Consider the following 12,143-nt stretch of genomic DNA (forward strand, 5'->3'; position numbering starts at 1 on the left):
GAAATACTCACCGGAAGGCCAGACCTGAAAGACACTGCTATAGAGGCTGCAGCTGTTTGTAGCAGATAAGTCACCTCTGGGAAACCAAGGACAATGTTAACATACCAACATGTCTGCATTTTATCACTGTCTACATGATGAATGTTAATATAACATATCAAACCCCACATGTACACATAAAAATAGTACTAATTAAATATTTGCAAAGATCATAAAGCTTAATTAATATGAATACCAGAGCCAGCGCCGTAACTACGTGTGTGCCAGGTGTGCCTGGCACACAGCGCAGTTGCCCTGAGGGCGCACGGCCAGCGGCTTGTAATGAGTCAAATTGACTCATTACAAGCCGCCTGTTCTGTGCTGTGTACTGTGTGCGCCGAGCTGGAGGAGAGCAGCAGCGCCAGACAGGGAAGGAGGGGGAGGGAGGGGGACTGGAGCTGCAGCAGCGTTATGTAATTGGCAGTGGCGCCGCTGCAGCAGTCCCCTCTCCTTCCGCATTGGCTGCCGTGAATGCTGGGATGCGCTTCCCTCATCCCAGCATTCACAGCGGCGGCCAGCCAATGCGGAAGGAGAGGGGACTGCTGCAGCGGCGCCTCTACCAAGTACATAGTGCTGCTGCAGCTCCAGTCCCCCTCCCTCCTCCTCTACGGCTGCCGGAATCTGCCAACATGAGGAGCCTGACTGCCAGCAGAGAGAGAGAGAAATCTCTCTCTCTCTCTCTCTCTCTCTCTCTCTCTCTCGTAAAAAAGGAGACGCTGTCTGCCGTAATGTGTAAAAAGAGGACGCTTTCTGCCGTAATGTGTAAAAAGGGGACGCTGCCTGCTGTAATGTGTAAAAAGGGGGACTGTCTGCCGTAATGTGTAAAAAGGCACGCTGTCTGCCGTAATGTGTAAAAAAGGGGATGCTGTCTGCCGTAATGTGTAAAAAAGGGGATGCTGTCTGCCGTAATGTGTAAAAAAGGGGATGCTGTCTGCCGTAATGTGTAAAAAGGGGGACGCTGTCTGCCATAATGTGTAAAAGGGGCGCTACTGTGCAGCGTAATTTGAATAATGGAGACTACTGTGCCCCATTGTATGAATTGGTATTATTTTGTGGTCACGCCCCTTCCCCATGAAGCCACGCCCCAATATATTTTTCACGCGCCTACGGCTCGCACTGCCCCTTTCTTGCATGGGGGGCGCCAATGCCGTTTCTTGCACACAGTGCTAAAATGCCTAGTTACGACACTGACCAGAGCTTTTGATTTACTCAAAGATAACATTTTATTTAATCACCACATTTAAGGTTCACACCCATCTAGACCCATCTAGTTTGATGTTTTGAAATATTTGAAACAAGCCATTACCAAATGAATTCACACACTTGTAACAGTTTAATCAAACTTTAGGTGACAAAAGGAATGCAGAACCATTATCATTATTATCAGAACTATTGGGTTTTTTTTTATAGGATTTCACATGTTCAACTAATTGCATGAGCAGTTACAGACCCTTCAAAGTAGAAAAAAATAGGATTTTAATTACCTACCGGTAAATTCTTTTCTCGTAGTTCGTAGAGGATACTGGGAATCCATTTAGTACCATGGGGTATAGATGGGTCCACTAGGAGCCTTGGGCACTTTAAGAATTTGATGGTGTGCGCTGGTTCCTCCCTCTATGCCCCTCCTACCAGACCAGAGTCTAGGAAACTGTGCAGGAGGAGACGAACATACTTTGAGAGCAGAATAGATAAGGAAAGTGGTGAGATTACAAACCAGTACACACAGAACAATAGGAAAGCCATGCTAACCAAACTGGAAACATGAACACCAACAGCTGAACAAACCAGAATACTTAACTAAGTAACAGTTCAGTAAGAACGAAGCACCGGGCGGGCGCCCAGTATCCTCTATGGACTACGAGAAAAGTATTTACCGGTAGGTAATTAAAATCCTATTTTAATTACGTCCTAGAGGATTCTGGGGATCCATTTAGTACCATGGGGAAGTACCAAAGCTTCCAAACCGGGTGGGAGAGTGCTGAGGTTCCTGCAGAACTGATTGACCAAACTGAAGGTCCTCAGAGGCCAAAGTATTGAACTTGTAGAACTTAGCAAACGTGTTCGAACCTGACCAAGTAGCTGCTTGGCAGAGCTGTAAAGCCGACACACCCCAGGCAGTCGCCCAAGAAGAACCCACCAACCTAGTAGAGTGGGCCTGTAAAGATTTTGGAACCGGCAATCCAGCCATAGAGTAAGCATGCTGAATAGTGAGCCTGATCCAGCGTGCAATAGACTGCTTTGAAGCAGGACACCCAATTTTATTGGGATCATAGAGAACGAACAGCGAGTCGGATATCCTGTGACTAGCTGTCCTCTTTATGTACACCTTCAAAGCCCTCACAACATCCAAAGACTTGGAAGTAGTAGAGGTGTCCGTAACAGACGGAACCACAGTAGGTTGGTTGATGTGAAACGCAGACACCACCTTAGGAAGGAATTGCTGACGATTTCTGAGTTCAGCTCTGTCCTCATGGAAAATTAAGTGGGGCTCTTGTGAAACAATGCCCCTAGCTCCGACACACGTCTTGCTGAAGCCAAGGCCAACAGTGTGATGGTCTTCCACATAAGGAACTTTACGTCAACCTCCTGTAACGGTTCAAACCAGTCCGATTGGAGGAACTGCAGCACCAAATTGAGATCCCAAGGTGCCGTGGGAGGCACAAAGGGAGGCTGTATGTGCAGAACACCTTTCAAGAACGTCTGGATCTCAGGGAGAGAAGCCAATTGTTTCTGAAAGTAAATAGACAAGGCCGAAATCTGGACTTTAATTGAGCCTAGGTGTAGGCCCACATCCACTGCCAACTGCAGAAAAAGCAGGAGACGTCCCAGATGAAATTCCACCCCAGAATATTGTCTGCCCTCACACCAAGAGACATACTTCTTCCATATACGGTGGTAATGTTTAGGCGTTACCCCCTTCCTGGCTTGGATCATAGTCGGGATGACTTTGTCAGGAATCCCTTTCCTGGCTAGAATCAGCCGTTCAGCTTCCATGCTGTTAAACGTAGCCGCGGTAAGTTTTGATAGATGAACGGGCCCTGTTGCAGAAGATCCTTGCGAAGAGGTAGAGGTCATGGATCTTCTATCAGCATCTCCAGAAGATCCGCGTAGCAGGCCCTTCAAGGCGAGTCCGGAGCAATGAGGATTGCTTGAACCTTTTATTTTTTTATTCTCTTTAGAATTTTTGCGATCAGAGGAAGTGGAGGAAACACGTACACCAGCTGGTAGACTCACGGAGTTGTCAGAGCGTCTACCGCCACTGCTTGTGGGTCTCTCGACCTGGAACAATACCGTTTGAGCTTCTTGTTGAGACGAGAGGCCATCATGTCTATCTGTGGATTTCTCCACTGACATGTCAACCACCGGAACACCGCCGGGTGGAGGCCCCACTCCCCCGGGTGCAGATCGTGTCTGCTGAGGATGTCTGCTTCGCAGTTGTCTATTCCCGGAATGAAGACCACCGACAACGACATGGCGTGTTTTTCCGCACAGAGGGGAATTCTTGACACCTCTGACATTGCTGCTCTGCTTTTTGTTCCGCCCTGTCGGTTTATGTACGTCACTGCCATTACATTGTCCAACTGGACTTGAATAGCCTGATTCCGAAGTAGAGATGAGGCCTGCAGTAGGGCGTTGTAGATTGCCCTGAGTTCCAAGATGTTTATTGGAAAGACGACTTCCCGACTTCACCAACTTTCTTGAAACTGCACCCCCTGGGTGACTGCTCCCCAACCTCGACGAGGTGAAAAAGTCTGTAGCCACCACAGAAGGGAGATTCTGGCTCTTGGCGACAGATCGATCCACTGGTGCATGTGAAGATGCGATCTGGACCATTTGTCCAACAGATCCAGCTCACATGAAACCTTCCGTACTGAAGCGCCTCATAAGAGGCCACCATTTTCCCCAGAAGGCGAATGCACAGATGCATCGAGATCCGGGTTGGCTTTAGGACAGCCCGAACCATTGACTGGATTACCATAGCCTTCTCCAAGGGAAGGAACACTCTCTGATACTCTGTGTCCAGTATCATTCCCAGGAAAGGAAGCCTCTGTATCAGTTCCAGGTGAGATTTTGTTAATTTCAGAATCCACCTGATTTGAGAATCTGTGAGGTGGGAGCTCCTGAAACTCCAGTCTGTAGCCCTGGGAAATAAGATCTATGACCCAGGGATCCTGGCACAAACCTGTCCAGATGTGACTGAAATATTTTAGTTGGGCTCCCACCTGCCAGTCTTCCAGGCATCGTGGTCCACCATCATGCTGAAGGCTTTTAGGAAGCAGAGCTTGAGCTCTGTTCCTGTAAACCAGCAGTTGCTGGTTTGCGTGGTTTACCTCTAGCGCCTCTGGTGGCTGGAGAAGAACCTCTGGTTTTGCCCCTAAACTTGGCCGTCTGAAAGGACTGTAGATTAGGTCCTGGCTGGGGGAGCTGCATAAGGAAGATACGTAGACTAACCCACAGTAGCTTTGGAGATTCATTTGTCTAGTTCATCTCCAAATAAGGCCTCTCTTGTGAAGGGTAGGCCGTCCACACCTTTCCTGGAGTCCGTGTCAGCAGTCCACTGGCGTAGCCATAAGCCTCTGCGTGCTGACACTGCCATAGCAGTGGTGCGTGCATTAAGCAAGCCTATTTCTTTTATGGCTTCCACCATAAAATTCTCAGAGACCTGTATATGTTGCAGGTGTAAAATAATCTCCCCCTGAGGCAAGGTATCTAACCCCTCAAGTAGGTTACCTGACTATTTGGCGATGGCCTTAGTAATGCACCCACATGCTACAGTGGGTCTCTGGTCCACCCCTGCAGCTGTATACAAAGATTTGAGTGTATTCTCAATTTACAATCAGCCGTGTCTTTTAGGGAGGCTGCACCCGGGACAGGCAATACAATTTTCCGTGACAGCCTGGATACTGATGCATCCATTATCGGTGGATTTTCCCATTTTTTCCTATCCTTAGGAGGAAAAGGAAAAGATGATATCAACCTTTTAGGGATTTGAAATTTCCTATCAGGATTAACCCACGGTTCTTCAAACAGGGTATTGAGTTCCTTTGACACAGGAAAAGTGGCTGAGGATTTCTTTTTTATATTAAAATAAGATTCCTCAGTCTCCTCTGTCACCTTATCAGGGATATGCAGAACTTCTCTGATAGCTTCTATGAGAGCCTCTATTCCCAGTGACAGAGTAGCCTCCCCCACCTCCATGTCTGACCTTTCATCATCAGAGTCAGACTGCAGGATATGGGCCAAAGGACGTTTTTGCAGACAAATGGCAGGGGACTGAGACGCTGGTTTGGGTACTGAGTCTCTTTTCATAAACTCAGTCATCGATTGTCTTAAGTATTGCATCTCTGTCTCATTGCGGGACAATTTAGAAGAAATATTGTAAATCATTCCCCTAATGGAATCCAGCCAAGCTAGCCTGGGAGGGTACACTGCACTGAGTACACTGCAGTGAACCCCCTGGAGAAGAGGAACACTGTGCCTTACATGAAACACACTCTTTGTCTGACATACTGTGACAGTGACCTCACACACACACAGGAACAGGTAAAATGCACAATTAACCCACAAAGAGCCCTTCCAGGGAGAAACAGAGATGCTATGGAGTGGGAGAGGGAAAATGGCGGAGGTGAGCTGCTGGATCCGCGCATAGTGAAGCCCCGCCACTTCAATGGCACGCGGTCTTGCCGCACTTTTTTATACTGGCTGAGGTCATTTTTGTGCCTAAATTGGAGTCAGCCCCTTTTTAAGTCTGTAATGCCAGTCTGGGTACTGTGTACACATACAGTATAGTGTACTTAGGCTCAGTTCGCTCCCTCAGAAGCAGTATGTCTGCACTGTGTACTGAGTCTGGAGACCCAGCTGCCCCATGTAGAAGCCGTGCATCTCTGTACCCTAATGCTGCGCCATAATGGCCGGCGACCCACTAACCGGTACGTCGTCTTATTACTCACCACTCTTCTATCTTCTGGCTCTGTTAGGGATAGCGGCGTGCTGCGGGAATGTACGCTCGCCATGGTGGGGCTTGCAAATAGTTCCCTCAGGAGCTAGTGTCCTGTCAGCGGGGAATGGGATCATTAATCCTTCAAGAGGTTAGGCCGTCTCCCCCCCCCCTCCCAAGTCCCACGAAGTAGGCAGGCTGGTGCCATCAAGTTCTGCCTGAAAATAACAAACATATAAAATAAATGCAGAAAACTCTTCAGGAGCTTCCAGCGACGTTACTGGCTCCTCCGGGCACATTTTCTAAACAGAGTCTTGTAGGAGGGGCATAGAGGGAGGAGCCAGCACACGCTATCAAATTCTTAAAGTGCCCAAGGCTTCTAGCGGACCCATCTATACTCCATGGTACTAAATGGATTCCCAGTATCCCCAAGGACGTAAGGGAAAAGTTATAAATAAAAAAGGTATTTCTGCAATTCAAACACAAAGGCTGATGCAGAGCTGTCCGCAATTACATCCCAAATTGTGGGTATAAAATGCATACATTAAATAAGGCACAATTTTTTCCCAAATACACATCAACTTTTTAATAAAACTTCTATAGTACATGTATTGCTCTGATTTCAACAGATTGACCACCCTTGAATCCTGGCAAAGCGAATGAAGGGCTCCATCCAGAAGTCCCTAATACTTTGCGGAATCACTCCGTATTAGCTCCTCCTTCAATTTCTCCAGCTGCTTCTGCAAAAGCCTGATGAGCGGAATGACCTGACTCAAGCTGGTAGTGTCTGAACTGAATTCACGTGTAGCAAGTTCGAAGGGTTGGAGAACCTTGCACAAGACGGAAATCATTCTCCACTGCGCTTGAGTCAGGTGCATTCCCCCTCCTTTGCCTATATCGTAGGTGGATGTATAGGCTTGAATGGGCTTTTGCTGATCCTCCATCCTCTGAAGCATATAGAGTGTTGAATTCCACCTCGTTACCACATCTTGCTTCAGTTGATGGCGGGGCAGGTTCAGGAGTGTTTGCTGGCGCTCCAGTCTTCAGCACGCAGTGGCAGAATGCCGAAAGTGGCCCGCAATTTTTCGGGCCACCGACAGCATCTCCTGCACACCCCTCTCATTTTTCTAAAAATTCTGCACCACCAAATTAATTGTGTGTGCAAAACATGGGACATGCTGGAATTTGCCCAGATGTAATGCACGCACAATATTGGTGGCGTTGTCCAATATCACAAATCCCCAGGAGAGTCCAATTGGGGTAAGCCATTCTGCAATGATGTTCCTCAGTTTCCGTAAGAGGTTGTCAGCTGTGTGCCTCTTACGGAAAGTGGTGATACATAGCGTAGCCTACCTATGAACGAGATGGCTTATGCGAGATGCTGCTACTGGTGCCGCTGCTGTTGTTGTTGCTGCAGGAGGCAATACATCTACCCAGTGGGCTGTCACAGTCATATAGCCCTTAGTCTGCCCTGTTCCACTTGTCCACATGTCCGTGATTAAGTGGACACTGGATACAACCACATTTTGTAGGACACTGGTGACTCTTTTTCTGACGTCCGTGTACATTCTCGGTATTGCCTGCCTAGAGAAGTGGAACCTAGATGGAACTTGGTACCGGGGACACAGTACCTCAAACAATTCTCTAAGTCCCACTGAACTAATGGTGGATACCGGACGCACGTCTAACACCAACATAGCTGTCAAGGCCTCAGTTATCCGCTTTGCAAAAGGATGACTGCTGTCATATTTCATCTTCCTCACAAAGGACTGTTGAACAGTCAATTGCTTACTGGAAGTAGTACAAGTGGTCTTCCGACTTCCCCTCTGGGATGAAGATCGACTCCCAGCAGCAATAACAGCAGCGGCAGCAACAGCAGGCATACCACTCAAGGATCCTCTGGAGAAATCCCGATTAGGAAAGTACTCTTCAGTCTTGACAGTGACATGGCCCGCAGGACTACTGATTTTCCTGACTGAGGAGGAAGTTGATGTTGAGGGAGTTGGTGGTGTGGCTTGCAGGAGCTTGGGTGGAGGAGGAAGAAGGGATTTAGGTATCAGTGGACTGCTTACGCTCTTACCTAAAGTTTCACAACTTGACACTGACTTATGATAAATGCGCTGCAGGTGACGTATAAGGGAGGATGTTCCTAGGTGGTTAACATCCTTACCCCTACTTATTACAGATTGACAGAGGCAACAGATGGCTTGACACCTGTTGTCCGGATTTGTGGAGAAATAATTCCACACAGAAGAGGTGGCTTTTTTGGTAGTTTGCCCAGGCATCACAATGGGCTTCTTCATCCCATGGACAACAGGTGTCTCCCCCAGTGCAGGGGGCGTGCAAATGGTGGAAGGAGCCACCTCTTCCCGTCCAGTGTTGGGAAGGTCAGGCATCGCAACCGCCGACACACTTGGACTCTCCTTGGGGATTTGTGATACCATCTCAGAACGCACAGTTCTTTTCTGTGCTCTTTCTATCTTAACTCTTTTAATTTTTCTAGCGGGAGGAAGAGGGCTTCCATTGTCATGTGAAGCTGAACCACTAGCCATGAATATAGGCCAGGGCATCAGCCGTTCTTTGCCACTCCGTGTCGTAAATAGCTTAATGGCAAGTTTATGTTTCTCCTCAGACCATTTAAATTTCTTTTTTTGGTTCTTTTTACTGAACTTTGGCTTTTTGGATTTTACATGCCCTCTACTATCACATTAGGCATCGGCCTTGGCAGATGACGTTGATGGCATTTCATCGTCTATGTCATGGCTAGTGGCAGCAGCTTCAGCACTAGGAGGAAGTGGTTCTTGATCTTTCCCTATTTTTTCCTACAAATTTTTGTTCTCCATTATGTTTCTGGAATTATATAACAAAATATACGGCACAGGAATGACTGATGGCTGATGGCCAGGACACTGCCACTGGTCTGATGCAGCACAACACAACAACACTGTAAGGGACTTGTGGTTGTTGTTGTTATTATAATACTGTAGCAGTGGACATATAGCAGCAGCATATTCCACTGTGACTGCCTCGTCACTGGAATGACTGATGGACAGGACACTACCACTGGTCTGATGCAGAACAACACTGTAAGGGACTTGTGGTGGTTGTTGTTGTTGTTGTTGTTGTTGTTGTTGTTATAATACTGTAGAAGTGGACATATAGCAGCAGCATATACCACTGTGACTGCCTCGTCACTGGAATGACTGATGGACAGGACACTACCACTGGTCTGATGCAGCACAACACAACACTGTAAGGAACTTATACAGCTGCACTGGATATATGGCAGCAGAGGACACCACCACTGTGACTGGTCACTGGAATGATACACAAGAGACTTCCCCTGGTCTAACGCAGGACAACACAGCACCACTGAAAGGGACTTATACAGCTACACTGGATATATGGCAGCAGAGGACACCACCACTGTGACTGGTCACTGGACTGATGCACAAGAGACTTCCCCTGGTCTAATGCAGGACAACACAGCAAAAATGCAAGCCAGCAGCACTGGGGACATATAGCAGCAGAGGACACCACCACTGTTACTGGCTGGACTGATGCAGCACAATACACTGACTACACTGGACTGGACAGCACAAGACTCGCCACCCCACTTTCCCGCCCCCACACAGACACTGAGGACACGTCCTCTCAATACACTCTCCGAGACTGGAGTGAAAATGCCCGAGACGCACGGCTTCTTATATGGAATCCAAATCCCGAGAGAATCCGACAGCGGGATGATGACGTTTTGCCTCGTTCGGGTTTCCGAATCAGGCGGGAAAACCTGAGCCTGACTCGGATCCGGGATCGGAAGGCAAAGTCCGGTATGGTTCGGTTCTCTGAGAACCGAACCCGCTCATCTCTAATAAAAATATATATTTCTTTCCAGAATTGGCTGATTTCTAAGCAGGACCTTGATACAGACTTTACATGTTTTAAGCTGGGGAGGAAAAAAACACTGATCCAGTCAAGACAAATTCCAGGAGAAAGGTGTCAAATACTGTGACAGAGACAACGTTCTAAAGGCCAAATATATGTTTCGCTGGACAGTACGTATATCCGTGCCTGCATACATATTACAAGGGTGATTCTATACAATCACCCTATTAAGGTGATTTCATATTCATCCATTTTGTATTCATCTTATATAGGAAAGTATAATCATATGGACTTTATACAGACTAAATTACCTTTGGCCTACATTTCAGTACAAAAACAAGTGTTAGTTGGTTCGGATAGCACGTCTGCACATCCGAAAGACTCATGAAATCCAGTTTTAATTCCAAATATGGAATCCCCCCACACAACCAATGGAAGATTGGATGGCTATTGTATAATTTATTATCACCAAGGACACATAGTTGAGAGCAAGAGACAACCTCGCCACAAGGATGTGTGTTATGAAAAATTTCTTGTTTGTTTTTGCCAATTGTCCTAATATGAGAATAACATTGTACTCCAGATGCATGAAATCATCTGGGAGTGTGATAAGAATTGGGTGTAACCGAATATTATAAAAAACAGTGTATCGCCATGTTTTTCTCTGTTGAAGTATATTGACCCGGGCTGAGAGGATGTGGTCTCTCAGCCTGTATATGGGCATGGCCTTTTTAATAAATAATCAATTGCTTTTCTAAGTCTGACTTCAATTCAGTCTTTTACTTAACAAGAATAACAGCAACAAGATGGTTAAATTAGGATTAGACAATTTGGGGGCTCGGTCCTATGAACCTACAAATCTCAGTCTTTTCATCAAATTCTCACGAGGGGTAGATGGACATGGCTATCCAGCAGCTGAGGACGGCACAAATCCTAACATCATTACAGGCACTGGTGAGTATGAAATATGACGTCATATGCCATGTGCCAGGACTTGCTGTTTCTGTACTTGCTAGTTGCCTGTGTGATGTATTTATTCCTGATTATTTGTGATAATTCGGTTGAAAGACTGAGTAGTGAGGAAAAGTAACCTGGCAACAAGTATAGTAGATGAGAAGTGCTTTTGCATGTAAAATGCTGCCAAATTTAATTCAAGGCCTGTAATAGTGACAAAGATATATAAACCTCGGTTGTTCACCTTATGTGCAAGGTGTGGGTGTATGATCTGGCTAGCCTTCACGGATTCTGTGTGTGTTCCAATCTGAGCTCATAGTATCACGTACCATTCCGTTAATGCTATGAGTAAAGATAAGAAGTTTTAGTGCCATAATAATGTGAAAACACATAGATCACATCCTATTGAACAGATAGCTACATACGTGTGTGTGTGTGTTATAAATAAGGTGATCACCCGAGGTTACTTTTGATTATAACTTGATTAAGAGTATACAGCAATTCTGTGCTAACAAGAGCTGCTGATTGTTTTAACCATATCCGGATTCTGGTAGAAAATAGAATCTGTGGATTAGTGTCCCAATTATATTCTGAGTCTGTTCGCTAACATTGTTTTATTGTGCACTAAAGAACTGAGCAACTTTTAAATTTAAATTGGTGGGTTGCTTTGTAACTGTAGTTGTAATAATAGGGGGTTGTCTACTACGACTTTCAGTTGACAGACGTGTTGCGTGTGTGGAGTGCCGGCTAAAGATGGGAGCCAATATTTCAGCATATGAGGGGGCAGGGAGGACAGACCCTAAGTGTGCATATCATGCTATGGGAAAATGTTCCATATTGCACCGATTTTGTACAGTACTGTGACCAATGGGTACAGTCTACAGAAAATGTGAGAAAAAACAAACAAAAAACAAACATGTACATGTTAAGGAATCGTGCATTTCAATTATGCTGTAATAAGTATGGCTTGATCAACCAATACTGAGCGTATATTGAAATCGGCAAAACTGTAGAAATCTGCAAGATATTGAAATCGGCAAGATATTGAAATCTGCAAAATATTGAAATCTGCAAATTGTTGAAGTTTGCAAACTGTTATTTATTTAACTTATGAGCGCCCAACGTGTTAAGTATATGCAGGGTAATATGAGTAATGAAGCTCGAAATTTTAACTAAGCACAGACTCGTGGCCAAGAGTTACAGTATTTATATGAAGATGAAATACTGTACATCGGGCTGAAAAAAGGAGAGGTTAAAATGAATAAATATGAAAAAGACTATAAAATATGGTACCAAATGACCCGCCCTGCACCTGCAAAATTGTATG

This window comes from Pseudophryne corroboree, chromosome 5, assembly GCF_028390025.1.
Source record: "Pseudophryne corroboree isolate aPseCor3 chromosome 5, aPseCor3.hap2, whole genome shotgun sequence".
NCBI lineage: Eukaryota > Metazoa > Chordata > Amphibia > Anura > Myobatrachidae > Pseudophryne > Pseudophryne corroboree.